Source organism: Psammomys obesus, unplaced genomic scaffold, assembly GCF_907164565.1.
Source record: "Psammomys obesus unplaced genomic scaffold, mPsaObe1.curated_primary_1811, whole genome shotgun sequence".
NCBI classification, from domain to species: domain Eukaryota; kingdom Metazoa; phylum Chordata; class Mammalia; order Rodentia; family Muridae; genus Psammomys; species Psammomys obesus.
This window is the reverse complement of record NW_026592710.1, coordinates 854376-869746: the sequence shown is the minus strand read 5'-3', so window position 1 is coordinate 869746 and position 15371 is coordinate 854376. Positions and strand designations below refer to the sequence as shown.

The 15371-nt window shown below is 51.0% G+C and overlaps 1 protein-coding gene across 3 annotated transcripts in view; it reads right to left on the bottom strand.

Annotated features, from left to right (window-relative positions):
• Positions 1–15371, bottom strand: part of Prkcz (protein kinase C zeta) — a 91240-nt gene that overhangs the window by 33741 nt on the left and 42128 nt on the right. The window lies entirely within an intron of this gene.

Sequence of the window (15371 nt, the reverse complement as noted above, 5' to 3'; positions counted from 1 at the left end):
CTGGAGCTACAGCCCTGGCTCAGGGATGCCAAACTACACTGACAGCTTCCCCGGGGCGGAAGCTCCCTTCACCTCTCCTCACACTCTCATGTTCTCACAGCTGTGGCTTCTGGAGAGGGTAGCTCAGGTGGGAGAGGCCCCCAGACAGTAGTGGAGATACCCAGCATCTGGCAGGAACGGGCAGGGCACGGCGGTAGGGTATCAGTTTCTCCAGCCTGGGCCGCTCGCTTCCTAGACTGCTATTCCCTGCTCGCTGTCCTGCACCCTCCTTCGATCTGGGAAGCTTCTGAAAACCAGGCCCCTTTTTCCATACAGGGACAAGGTTCAAATGGACCATGATATTTACATATGACCATCCAAGGAGGGAGAGCGGACAGCAGGGCTGGAGGTTACAGTCAGCCAGGACACAAGCATCATTCCAGTGACTCACCGGGCCCAAGGCCCCTCTAACTCAACAGACCCTGGGGCAGAGGAGGTCTAATTCTCTTCGATGTTTGTTTGGAGTCCAGAGTTACCTCAAACATCACTTTGTGACAAGCACCCTTCACATTAGATCAACTTTTTAAAAATGCCACCAAAGTTCTGACGCTTTCCATTCCACAACCCCAAATGCCATGAGGCCAGCACACAGAGACAAAACCTCCAGAAACAAGGCACAACGGGAAGCTTTGTGCTTTTATAAAGTCCTGTAGCAAGAGCGACCTTCAGGAGCCTCATGGAAGTACTGAGAATATTCCTAAGTGGAGAGTGGAACGGAATGTTTTTAAAACAAGCAAATTTCCAGCTCTAGCTGGAAACTGCTGAAATCAGGTCACAGCAACCTCAAAACATGCTTTTCTCCATTTTGAAGGGGAGATTCAGTGAGGAGCCGGAAGCCGTGGTTCCTCTGGGAGCTCAGGAGGAGCGAAAGCCCCACAGCTGTGTGGCCCACCACACCCAGCTCCCCTCCCTGCCCAGCTCTGGTCTCCCAGAGTGCGGCCTGAGAGAAACCAAGCATTGTCTGGTGACCTTAGGGGGCTCCAGCCTCAGATGAGGCCAAGACAGAGGCAGCACCAGCCTTTGCCCCCTCCCACCTCAGCCACTTGGGGCATCAGGCCCAAAGAAGGTTCATACCAGTGGGAGGGGAAAACCAGAGTCTACCTGCCCTGAGGTTCTGATGAGCCTCCAGCAAATCCATGCACCAATGTCCGTGATGACAGGGCATGGCCTGCTCCCCTGGCCCACCCATGTTCCTAGGGAACCTAGCCAAGGGAGCCCAAGTCCTTGCTCCAAACAGCCACGGGCCTTACTGTCCTTCTGTATGGCTCCCATACCATCTCATATCTGCAGGGAAGGGGCAGAGTATGACGTGACCAGGGGACAGAGATGGAGAAGTAAACTCAAGGGGCAACATGAAACAAACCAGGACTTGTGCGCTGGGTCCTTTTGCCCTGAATTTCCTGTTAAAGCCTTCAAGCTCAGTTGCAGCACTGAAAGATGAAGAACAGTTTAATGCCTGCCTGGACTGCAGGAAGTGAAAGGACTCTAAGGTACCTAGCAGAGGCCACGGCTGATGAGGGAGCCCTCAAAAGGACAAACCTAACCATGGGACAGGAAACAGCCCTGTAATCAGCCCCAGGGTTTGGAGCACAGAAATGACGAGTGACCAGGACTGCCGCAGCCCCTGTTGCCTATATCAGGAAAGTCTGGACTTTCCCGCTTTGAGGGACGGCTCTGTCCCCTAAGCACACATGCTGAGTCCTGACTCCTGGTAGGGCTGTATTTGGAGACAGGGTTGGGAAGGTGATTAAGGTAAAAAGTGGGCATGGGGCGGAGGCCAGTTTAGTGACCCCCCAAAGGAGATCAGTGCTAGAACACAAGGACACTCAAAAACGTACTGTCTGAAATCCGGAAGCAGAGGCCCACGTGCTGGCTGCTGACCCCGCTCTTCGCCTTACAGCAAGGGAAGGCAAGCTCCTGTGGCTTATACCCTTGACCTGGGGCAGCTCATTATGGCCATCAGAAAGGACTAAGACTAGGGTTCTGCTATGCCGATATTTGGTCTTTCAGAGAGTAAAAGGGTGAACATGCGCAGCAGAATGACGAAGACCTGACAGAAGAGAATGTGGGGAGCACTCTGGACTCGAGGAGACTCTGAAGATGCACACGGTAAGAGTATCTGAACACTTAAAAGTGCAGGACCACGCCTCGTGGTTGGTTCTAAAGGACGCCAACATCCAAAAGAAGAACGCATGGCGGGGCTGGAGGCACAGTGCGGGCATCTGCTGCAGAAGGACGAGCGCTAGAGTCTGGGTCCCTGAAACCCGCCAGGCAGATAGAGCAGACACCCGAGCTCAGAGCATGTGAGCGGCAGACACAGAGGGTCCCTGGGGCGGACCGGCTGGGGTGGCAATTCATATGCAGCATATGCTTACACACACACATTATACACATCATTATAAATGATAGAGAGTGAGCTAGGACACAAAGCCTAGCCTCTGCACTATGTACGCATGCTAGGTGCGTGTACTCCCACACACAGACGTCCCACATGTGCAACGTACAAAATAGAACATCCATGGGAGAAAGACCAGGTATTTCCCATAAGACAGCAAATGAGTTGGACAAGTCCAACCTGTGAAACCAGAAAACACTGAGACCACAAAAGCTTCTGTCTACATCTGAGGGAATCAGTCAAATTAATTTCACACAATCTATCATGGTGTCTGGGAAGGAGGGCGCCAGGGCAGTCGCTCATGCTCCTGAGGAAGGCATGGCACAAAAACAGGCCTGTGAAGAGGGACACCTGCTTCTGTGATCCTTGGTCCCAACCCGTAGAGAGCTCCCCAGAGATCTGAGACTGCGTCAAGCCAGGCATTGAGTGCACACTGTAACCCCAGCACTTGGAGCTAAGGCAAGAGGATGGAAAGTCAAGGCCAGCCTGGGCTACAAAGGGAGACAAAAAAAAAAAAAAAAAAAAAAAAAAATCTAACCAAACAAAAACAATGTTTTTTTTTTTAATGCTCTGAGGTTTATTTATTTATTTATTTATTCACTGTTTGTCTGTTCCTGTACATGTCACAGACGTGTGTAGAGGTCAGAGGACAGCCTGCAGGAGTTGTGTACCTGTCACGGACACGTGTGTGGAGGCCAGGGGACACCTGCAGGAGCTGGCTCTCTGCCTCCTCCATGTGAGTTCTAGGAACAGAACTCAGGTTGTCAAGCTTGGTAGCAAGTACCTTTATTTGCTTAGCCAACTCACTGGCCCACACCCCACTTACTTATTTTTTAAGATTTGTTTGTTTGTTTTTAGCTAGCTTGAGTATATGTGTGCTCGCCATAGCATATGTGTGAGCCAGAAGACATCTTGAATGAGTTGGTTCTCTTCTCTTACCATGTGGATTCTGGGGGTTACACTCAAATCGTTAGGCCTGACAGCACCTTTACCTGCTGAGTCATCCCGACAAAACCTGATTTCATTTTTTCCCCACTAATGTGTATGTGAGTGAGTGGATATACATGTACCATGTGCATGCAGGGGTCCACAGATACCAGAACGCACTGGATCCCCTGGAACTGGAGATGCAGACGGCTGTGAGCTGCCACAGGTGTGCCGGGAACCAAACCTGGTCCTCTGCAAGAGCAGCCAGGACTCCCAGCTGCTGAGCCTTCGCTCTAGCCCTCCGTCTTACTTTTACCGTCTGCAGTTTGGGTTTGTCCCCAAAAGCTCAAGTGACGGCATGTGGGAGGTGACGAGGGTCAAATGAAGTTAGTTGTAAGTGGGGCACTCTATGCTAGGGCATTGGCGGCTTTACAAAGAGAAGAGAGACAAGCCAGCAAGCTGCTGTGTCGCCAGGTGGCTCTCTACACAGCACCAGGCCCTCACCAGGTGGCTCTCCACACAGCTTTCTCAAATAGAACCTGCTTCCTGCACATCATCTCATCTCAGGCCCTCGTGGTAGCACTGCAAAAATGGACCAGGTCTTGCTGTGAATGGCACCTGTGGAGGCAGCTTCCAGGCACCCCCTGCGGGCCAGGCCAGCCTCCTTCAGGTTGCTCATCATTCTGCCAGGGTGGGTAGGTTTGGGGGGAGCCACACACTCACACTGTTGGCCTCCACCTCAAAAGGAAAAGCCAAATTGTGAGAGGAAAGAAGGGAGAAACGGGACCAAAGTGACATGAAAATCAGTGAGAGGCCATGACCGCCCTATTGGGGGTTGGCCAGAAGGCGCTCATCTGAGGCTTGGGCCAGTGCATGCGGATGTGCCCAGCGAGAGTGCAGCGTGTTTATCTGGAGGCCGAGTGTGCTTTAAAGAGTTGTATGTAAATGCTAAGTTGACAAGAGTTCATGTGTCAGCTGTGTTAGACCTAATGTTCTGGATGAGTCTATCAGGACTCGGAGGGCTGAGGCTAACACTAACTATGAACTTTGACTGTGGCCCTTCTTAGTAGGGTGGGCCTCATCTAGCCGATCAACACAATGGAAAGGCCAAAGGCCGTCCTCTGGTGGACATGGGCCTTGTGCTTGCTGAAGCCTACCCTGACGTCTTGGCCTCGATACTCCCATGGGCCAACTCCGTTCACTGTATACCTCCTGCTGGGCGCCCCTGGAGCACCCTGACTTACACAGAGCTCTCTGGGAGAGTTACACACTTCAGAGCTCCACAGAAAAGTAACTCACACCTGTGGCAGGGGATGCCCCAGGTAAATCAGGGGAGCCCCGGGGTATCTGATCCATGTCACGGCTGGGATCACAGACCAGAGGTAGGAGAAGGGATCACAGCAACAGCCAGCGATCCTTCAGGTCAAAAAAGAAACACTTCAAAATACTTTTACCAAACTGTGATTAAAAAAAAAAAAAATTATGTGTATGTGTTTTGCATACACACACATACATATATGCATATAGACTATGCGCAGGTCTGATGTCCACTGAGGCCGGAAAAACACATCAGTCTCCCCTGGAGCTTGAGTTGAGCCAGCTGTGAGCCAGCGTGGCTGCTGGGAACTGAACCAGGTCCTCGTAGGGTCAGCAAGTGCTCTTCACTGCTCAGTGATTCTCTCAGGGCGGGAGAGGCAGTGAGGCAGCGTTGTCTGTGGTGGCTGGAACGGGGCAGTCCCCACGGCTCACATATTTGAATGCTCAGTCATCAGGCAGTGGGACTGTTTGAAGAGATGAGGAGCGTGGCCTTGCTAGAGGAAGTGTGTCACTGGGGTGGGCTTTGCGGTCTCAAAGCCCAAGCCAATGCCAGTGTCCCTCTCCCCCTGCTGCCTACAGGTCTGGATGTCCGACCTCTCAGCTCCTTCTCCAGCACCGTGCCTGCCTGTGTGCCACCATGCTTCCCGCCCTGATGATAATGAGCTAAGCCTCTGAACTGTAAGCCAGCCCCAATAGATGCTTTCCTTAGTGAGAGCTGCCGTAGTCATGGCAACAGAACACCGACTAAGACGGGTGCTGTCTCCTCATCCCTGCAAAGCAGGACTCGGGGCACCACCTAGTCTTTTGAGCTTGGTGCTAGTCAGGCCCCCTCAGCTTCCTTCAGTGAACTACGGTTTTAGGTTTCTGGAACCTGCGGAGGGCATGGTGCTTCCTGAGACTTTCTGCCTGGGCTCGACCATACTCATCCCCTTTTGCACGTTACTTTTGCAACAATCAGTGAAGCAACAAGGAAACGTTCTCCAAGACAGACCTCACTACTCAGATTTCCTTAACTTGTCCATGTCCTCTTCCCTCCCAGAACCTCACCCAGGACTCCCACACAGTATACGATCTCTTATCTCCTTGGGGCTTGGGCTAGAAATTTTTCTCTTAAGAGCCTCGCTGGTGTTGAGGATTCAGGCCAGGGACCTAAAGAGAATCCTCAGAGGTGGATCCCCTACGGTTTCTTGGGGGTGGGGGCGGGGGGGCAGGGTTGTGACATCCTTGGCTTCTGAATCAACTGGGCCCTTTCTTAGAAACTGGGGTCCCTACAAGGGCTGCGACTGCTAAAACCCAAACTTTCAAACTATATATTTACCAGAAGTTTCCCTAAGAGCAGCGTGGCCCTGGACAACCCACACAGTCCCCTATGGCTTTCTAGGCCTGTGTGCTGAAGAGTCTGGAGGCCACATGCAGGCAGCTGCATGTCCAGAGTCTGGTTTTGCCTGGAAAATGAAGACTCTACTCTTGGCCTACGCGATAGTTACCACTATGAACACAGAAGAATACGAGTGAGCCAAGGTTCCTGAAGAGAGAGGCATGGATTCTGTGCACTGCTTCCTGGGCACCTCAATCCACCCCACTCTCTAGCCCAGGCCCTGAGGAAGGGCTGGAGGGTAGGACGGAGCCTGTTGCGGCCGGGGCACTCCTGCACAGGACATGGATGCCGGTGTTGAAGTAGCCCTGGCTGGGAAAGGGCCCTGAACCCTGAGTGAGACCTGCTGGTGTCAATGCCACTGGGTACTCAGCCGCCACCTCCCCGGGTGCTGGCACACGGTGAACAGCAAGTCCTGAAGAGTGTGTGGGCCACCCTTCTTTTCTTCTAGCCTTAACTCTGACAACCTCCAGGAGCTTTCGGCTTGTCTTTGAATTCTATAATTAGGCTGGTCACAGGAATCTTAACAAGCTCTGTTTCCATGGTAATCTAGCATCTTGAGCACTGACAGTGAAAAAAAAAAAAAAACTCCACATTTTTAAAAAGCTAAGCTCTGATCAACTGACTGTGGACAAACCCACTTACTTCTTCCAGGTTTGGGGGTGAGCAGGTGGGCTGAACTCCGGCAGCAGCTCAGAAGAAAGCTGGAGAGTTCCTCATGCGTGGGGTGTGTGACACACACAGTGTAATGAGCAGAGGGCACAGCAATGCAAAAGGGTGGCCCTGCGGTGTCAGGGCTGGAGCAGGCGCTAGCCAAGTCTCATGGGGAGCCCAGTGCCTTTGGTGGCAGTCCCAGGCCAGTGGCCAGCAAAGGCAAGAAGCAGGTTAGGTTCCTGAGGACCAAAGAGTGTCCACAGAGCATGGAAACAGATGTCACGGAGGTGGGGGCTGCCAGTTCTAGGTTCAGGGTCACAGTGATTTTGTTAGTATTCTGCTTGTCTTTCTCCATCCTACACATATGCATACCAGCTTACCCTAGGTTACAGAATGATCTTGCCGTGGCTTTTCCATGGCACACACGGTGCTCAGGGGCCACTTCACTTCAGGCTCTGAGAACAAGGATCCTCATCCCTTCTACACTGCCGAGTAGGCAGCATCCCGGGAGCGGGCGCAGCAGCAGGGATGGGTGGAACGGCCCTTCCACGGTGGGATGGCTGGGGAGGGCGCCACCATCTGAGTGGGCACTCACCTCCTCCCCTAGGGACTTTCCCACCCCACCTCAAACTTCCTGTTTCTAACCAGTGACCTATTTCCCAGCTGAAAATATGACCTACACATGTTATGCTTTCAGAGTACATGAAGAAAAACACTGAAATCACAAAAGCAGGCCTGGACGGAGGTATGGGAAGTGCTTCTGTGGCAAGTCCTGGCTGCGTGGGAGACGGGCCTGTTTGCGTGCAGCAGGCGCAGCCATGCTCCCACACAGCTTTTCCACCCTCTCAGCTACTCTGTCCTTCTGTGCCCAGGGCGTGTCTCTCTGCAACCACAACACGCCAGAGGATAAAGAGAAACGCATAGCAAAGAAAGAGCCAACCAGCTTCCCCCATGGGGGATCTGCCCTCATTCCTCACTATGGGGAGCCTTGTTGCATCAGAGATGGTGAAAAACACGTAAATTCCTGTGCTACGGATGAGGACAAACACGGACGAACACAAGGTTGCAGTGGCAACGAGAAAAGCAGTGTCCCCAGCATGAGGCACGAGCCTCAGTGGGGGCCAACCCAGGTCTCTCGGACTGGAAAGGGACCCAGGTCGTGGGAGGAAGGAAGGAGGAGGAAAAGTGGTGTGGTGGCTCACACCTGTGACTCCAGCACTTTGTTGGCTCAGACAGGAGAGTTGCCATGAGTCCAAGGTCAGCCTGGCCTGCAAAGCAACATCCCATCTAAAACAAAAATAAAAAATAAAAACAAACCAAAACAGACACAGAGAGGGTAACAGAAACAGGGGACGGATACGCATGGGGTGCACTTTGTGAAAGTATGAAAATGTTATAATAAAGCTCATTACTATGTATTATTGATGTGTGCTACGGAAAACATTTAAAAAGTTAAAAAAGAAGCTGCCCCAAGGCTGGTGGGTTCCCACCCCGTCAGCCCTCCAGCCTCAACTTCCTTTTTGGGCAGAACATAGGAACAAGGCCCCTTCCTGGGAGTGTGTAGTTACTGCCCATTCCGTGGTCACAGGCACTGGTGGTCCCACCTCGCCCCGCCTTGAGACTGCTCACTTATCATCTACACTAATCAAGAGAAGCGTATTGTAGTGATGTCACTGGCCAGCTCAGGTCCAGCGTGTGATGGAGACGGACAGGGGACTGTGGGCCAGCCTTGATGCTCACACACCGAGTGTGTGTGAGGCAGGGGGAGTTTGGGCCATCTTATGGCCATGGCTCACGGCCGGCAGCAGCGACCTGCCGGTGCCGTTTGCACCGACCTGCCATGACACCAACCCCAGCACCCTTCCTGCTGTGCTGAACGGCCAGGCCACAGATGAGGCAGCCGTCTCACAGGGAAAAGGGTGTAGGACTTGGAGTTTGCGTCTTAGGTGTCTGGTGAGCCTACAGGACCAGTGACCTCTGACAGTAACCAGACACCGAAGTCCCTGGGTCTCAGGGGTTCTACCGGCAAGGAAGATACCAGATACCCTCCCTGACCTAGCAGGCCAGGCGCAGCAGACAGGCTCTGTGAGGCCAGCCGTCATGGCAAAGGCTAGGGGAGGACGTGCTGCCATCTGGGGGTGGTGGTGAAGTAAATCCCAGAACAGCTGCTCCAGGTACTGAGGGAGGGAAGGAGAAATGCGATGGCTGGTGGGGCAGCTCCTTCCACGGGGAAGGAATCATGTCCACGTGGACGGGTGCTGAGCTGGATCTCGGGGGCCCCCTGCTGGACCATCATGTCTCCACAGGTTTCTGAAGGTGCCTGGCCAAGCCTCACTGCCAAGTCTTTGCCCTTGTTGCCTCTCGTGAGGACCAGGACCAGAAGGCAGTCAGGCAGCCGGGGCAGAACTCAGGGACTGAGTCTCGGAAGGGTGTGAAGTGAGGGGGTGACCGAGTAAGGAAAGGGGACACTGTGTGGGGAGCTGCAGGGATGCGTCAGCTGTGGAGCTGTGGCCACACAGTCCTGGGGGCGCAGGAGCTGGACCTATAATCAAGCAGGGGTGTGGAAGAGGGGTTGTCCCTGGGTCCCGGAGCCCTGGTACAAGTTCTGTGATTAGTGCACATTGGGGAAACTGGCCTAAACAGTTTAGAAGTCTAGCACAGTACAACCACCCCACTTTACAGCAGTGGATGACACAGACATTTGACGCACTGTGATAAAAACTGGCATGGCCAGCAGGGAGGTCGACCAGTATTTTCATGTTTTTGTTTTTTTCAAATGCAAAAACATCAATTTCCAAGTCATTCAATTGCTGTGAGTTCATGCTGAGTACAGCTCCTGTCTACAGAGGGAACAAACACACACAAGGAGCCCATCACTGCCCACCTCAGACTGAGGGCCAGGGCTGGCCAGAGCACAGGGCACAGAGGCGAGGAGGACACAGGCTAGAAGAGCTGCTGCCGGTGCCGCTCAACAAGAGCGCATGGGGAATGTGGCACACTGGTGAGCACCGGGCAGGGGACCTCCCAGCTGCCAGCAGTCTAACCCTCAGCCAAGGGCGAGTGGGGAAAGCTGCAAAAACCAAAGCCACCCTGGAGGGAAGGGACCCTGGAGGCAGGCTGGCCCTTTCTGATTCTTCAGGGTCTACATGGCCTGAAGCAGGGGCCGGGGCTCAGTTCCCGGGCGTCCTTCATGATGAGCAGTGAGAGGACAACGAAGTCTCAAGGCCTGTTTCTGTGGGCTCCTTGCAGACTCACCAGCATGACCGGGTCACCTCCAGTGGCCTCCTTTGTGAGCACCACCATGAAGTACAGCTTCAAAGTATGAATGGGGTGGGGGCACAGTCTACCCCAAGATTCCCCAAGCTCACCTCCTCAAATGCAAAACATGCTCACCCAATCCTGCCAGCCCCGTGTCGGTCTTTTCCCCGACTCCTTCCCAAGGCTGACGAAATGGAGGGACAGTGCTGTCTACGGGGCATTTCCCTGTTCTTCAAGGTGTAAAGCTTGGCCTATGTCCCTCCACCGTGACGTGGTCTTGTCCCAGTAAGCCCACCAGAAATCGAGAATACCGCAGGTTGAACTGTACTAGGCACAGCTGCCCCGGTGAACTCAGGATCTAAAGCTGGCTGAGGGAAGTGCTACCCAATGGGAGCCTCAACCGAGCAGGACGCAGCTCCCTTCTACAGGAAGGGAGTGCACACGACACAAACAAGGCCCTGACAGTTACTTTTCAGCAAGTCAGTAATTTAAAAAAAAATTACTAACAAGAATATTTCAGGTGCAGGAAAATTGTCACAGCCAGACAGGGTGAACCCACGCACATGGGAAGGGCTGTGGAGGCTCCTGGGTGAGGCGCACAGGGGGGCTGGATAGGTTCTGTGAGAACACTATGGTGTCTTATACATGGGTTGGGAGTACCTGCAGAGCTGAACCCCGGGTGGTGGTGGGGCTAGAGAAAACCCCCAATAGATTGTACAGACAGCAAGTTACTCTTTCTCCCCCCCCCCGACCTGAACAGTTATTCTTTTATGGAGCAATGAGGTTTTAGGCAAGTGAGACCTTTTTATTTTTTTTCCCTAGACAGGGTGTCTCTGTGTAGCCTTGGCTGGCCCCAAAAGCACAGAGATCCGCCTGCCTGTACCTCCCTGAGTGCTGGGATCAAAGGTGTGCTACCGCCTGGCCAGGTAAGTGAGGCTTTCAGGATGGCACGTGAGACAGCGTCCAGCTTACAGTGGGCCCACACCGGCTGTTTGACTTTACAACGGAGTGAGGTCACACCAGCTCAGCAGGAAAGCTGGCTCAGCATGGCCCCCTGTAGCGGTGTACAGCCCACCCCTCTTGTGACATGTGAGGCAGCCTGGATGACAGCCTTCAGTCTGCCTGAACTGATGGGGTGAGCGGCCAAAGCTGCTGGGGGTCAGGTGTACCAATGAATGTCAACGTACAACCATTTCAGCTCCTGGTGGGCTTACGGGACAAACCTATTACAGCCGAGAGATGTGATACTTTTCACCCCAAAGAGCAACAAACACTTCAGGAGGATGAAAGCATTCGTCAGAAGGAAGATATGGAGGCCGGACATCGGAGGACACGTGCAGACCCCAGGGAACCCCAGTTCTTAGGAGAAATGACGGATGCAGCATTTGCTTGGTACACACTGTGGGGACGCAGAGCCTTAAATCAGTATGCTGTTAACGTTAACACAGAACACCCAGGAAAGAGACAAACACCAGAGAGTAGCAGAAATTTCCAATTAAACATGGAGACGGTCAACACCCGGTTCTCCATCACTGACACAAGATGGAGATTAAAAAAAAAAAAGATGTGAGCCAGCCTGACCGACCCCCTCTCAGTACTCAGCCCAACACGCATCACACACGGCTTTGCATGTGGCACTAACAGCCGTGTGGGCCTTTACAACTGTCAAGACTGGAATGCTGCAATGGGCGTGTTCTCCATCCACACTGAAATGAAGGTAAAAAGAGAAAAGGAATTAGCACCCAAATGGTCAGGAGATCAAATCACAAGCCATTTTTTGTTGTTAAAATGTGGTTTTGCTAAGCTGGTTAGGCTGGCCTCTAACTCATGGCAATCATCACGGCACAGGTACCCAGCCGCTGGGATTCAGTGCACCTCACTGAACCAAGCAACCACACAGTTCTCCGCGTTTTGTGATACTGGGAATTGAACCCAGAGCCTGGCACATGCTAGCTAAGTGCTTTGTCACCTAGCAAAGTCCCAGCTGAATAATTTTCTCTAAATACCCTGTGGGGTGTAGTGGCTTGAATGAGAACAGCTCCTAAATACTCATATAGTTGGAAACTTCGGTCTCAGTCGATGGAACTGCTTGGGAGGGATTAGAAGGTGTGGCCTTGGGCTGGAGAGATGGCTCAGTGGTTAAGAGCACTGTCTGTGCTTCTGGAGGTCCTGAGTTCAATTTCTGGCAACCACATAGTAACTCACAACCATTTAGACTGGGATCTGATGCCCTCTTTTGGCATGCAGGTGTAAATGCAGTTAGAGCACTGGTAGACATAAAAGAAATAAATAAGTCTTTAAAAAGGAGTGGCCTTGTTGGAGAAAGTGTGTCACCGAGGGTGGGCTTTGACATTTCAAAGACTAGGGACATTCCTAGTGTTCTTCTCTCTGTCTCCTAATTCTGGATCAAGGTATGAACTCTCAGCTGTTCCTGCCACCATGCTTTAGTTCCATCATCATGGACTCTAAACCTCTGAAACTATAAGCTGAATTAATGTTTTCTCTTATGAGCTGCCTTGGTCATGGTGTTTGACCACAGCGATAACTGAGACGCAGGCCTGTTGGATCATGCACGGGGAAAACTGAGACAGGCAGATCCTGAGTCCCACATCAGCCTGAGCTGCACTTGTCCCAAAAAGCCACAAGAGCACAAAACAAACACCTCTCAAATCTGGATCTAAAGAAAAAGGGCAAAAAGAAAAAAAAAAACCCGAAAATATTTCCAACTACATGACAATGGCTATTCTAACCTTGGGGGCACAGGTAAGGGACACTTAGAGGAAACACTGTCAGGTGGAAGGCAAACAGTAGGAAGGGGGAAAACTAAAACAGGGTTTACCCACAAATCTCTACACAGCCATTTGCTGGTTGAGTATGAAGGTGCACACCTGTAATCCCAGAATGAGGGAGGCTGAGGCAGGAGGATTGTGAACTGGAGGTCAGTCTATTTAAGGAAAACTAACAAAGAACAGCAACGTAAACCCAAAGAAGAAAATAATAAAAAACTGAGTAGAAATAAAAACATATATAAGAAAATCAGAAAAAAAAAAAAATTGGCTCTTTGAAAAGACAGCCGGATTTGATAAATGTCTAACAAGATGGATAAGAGAGGGAGTGCAAGGTACGGAAAACAGGAATCAGCCACTGCAGTTTCTACAGACTTCATGACCTTTTAGAAGAAAAGCAGGGTATGTGCTCTGTGCAGAAAACAAAATGACTCCAACTTCACCAGGTCCTGAGAACACAGCTTACTAAATGTGACCAAATGCAAAATCTGTACAGTTGATTTCAATTTGAGAAATCGAGGCTGCAATTTAAAGAAAACATACCCACAAAGTATACCAGACCCATATGACTTCATGGGTGAATTTACCTCCAAAATCAGAGTATTAATCTGTCATAACAAAACTTCCTGGATATTAAAAAAAGGAGTTCTTCCTTAATTTTGTAAGGCCCACAACCCCAACAGTTGACAACATTATAAAAAAGAAAAATTACAGCTCAACTTTTTCATAAACGTAATTACCAAAACAGCAAATACTATATTAGCAAATTGAATCTACTGAAGTATGAAAGGGACAAAGCATGTTAAAGAAGCCCAGTCAGACGGCATGAGAAACCGACAAGATATAATTCACTATATTAGCAGAACAAAAGAGGAACCGTCTACCATGTCAGAAGAAGAAAGAAAGCAGTCTGGTAAAACACAGCATCACCTGTGTTTCACACACACACACACACACACACACACACACACACACACACACATAAATCTCTTTATTTTACAAACACATTAATGAAACATGATGCTAACAGCATCCTTAAGGGTGAATTTTCAAAGCTATTCCCTGAAGTCAGCCACAGAGGACCAGTCTTGCCCCACATTGTTTTTGAAAAATAAACAGTGTCAGGACAATAGGAAAAAGGCAGATAAAACTGTCCTTTGCCGATGAACTTACAGTGTCTATAGGATGTGCAATGGAACCCACACTGGCTGTTTCGCCAGGTCTGTGAAGTGGGATAAGAGGGCAAAACAAAACAGTGATCGAATCTCCCCAGACAACTCTGTAATCAAACAGGACACAACACTTTCTAAAAAAACAGCATTAAAATATCACAATGTTAATCCAACAGAAAACGTGCCAGGATCATTGCACTGAAATAGTCTAATGAAGGCAGAAGCTCATGGACCACAAGCCCCGACACTGCAAAGACGCCAGTTTCCCCAGAATAACCCATGAACTGATCTGCAATTTAAATAGAAGTTAAAAGACAAACAGGGTATTACACAGCCCAGGCTGGCCTCAAGCTTGGTATGTGGTTGAGGGTGGCCTTGAACACCCAATTTACTGCCTCAGCCTCCCAAGTGCTAGGACAGTGGGTGTGCACCGTAATGTCCATCTTTCAAATAAAACACATGGAGCGTGGCGTGGTGGCTCACGCCTTTGATCCCAGCACTCGAGAGGCAGAGGCAGGCCGATCTGAGTCCCAGGACAGCCAAGGAGAAAAACCAAACAAACAAATAACCAAAACCAACCAACCAACCAACCAACCAAAAACCATTTGTGAGCACATGCACACGTGTGTGTTACTGGGGAATGGAACCTAGGGTTTTGAGTGTGCTAGACAAGTATTGTACCACTGATCTTCCTCCTGGCTAGTGCTCTGAAAACTAATGAGCCAATTGTAACTTTGTACAGAAGTGTCAAAGATGAAGAATAGCAAATACAATTTTGAGGAAAGATAAAACTGGAAGACTTTCCAGGATAAAGCCAAGGGTAACTGATCGCAAAGCCCGAGGCGTTAAGGCTGTGGTGTGGGTACAAACACTGCGGTGGTGAGGCGGAGGAAGTCCACAGAAGCCTCAGCGACAGCCTCATCTGCCCCAGTCCACTGACGCGCACGGGGAAGGGTGGCCCTTATCAGTAAGCCAGACGCCACACCTCACACCACTGAGAAAATTCACTCCGAGCGCTTGGAGAACCCCCACTCCAGCCTACAGAGTACAGCATGGGAGAATAGGTTAGTGGCCTTGGATCAGGGGATATTTCCTCAGCAGGATAAAAAAAAAGCACCAAATACAGATTTCCTTTCATGTTCATTTAAAGACATCATCAGAATGAAGCGCAAGCCACTGAATGAGAAAAGACACTTGTAATATAGACCCCAGGACTCCTGGGGCTGGACAGCCAACCCAGGGGTTAAAATGCACACTGCTCTTACGCAGGACCCGATTTGGTTCCCACCACCTATATTGGGTAGCTCACAGCCACCTACAAGTTATAAGTCCAGCTCCAGCAGGATCCAACACCATCAAGGTCTGCAGGCACCTGCTCTCCCATGCATAGGCCCGCACGCTCACACACACACACACACACACACACACACACACACACACACACACAC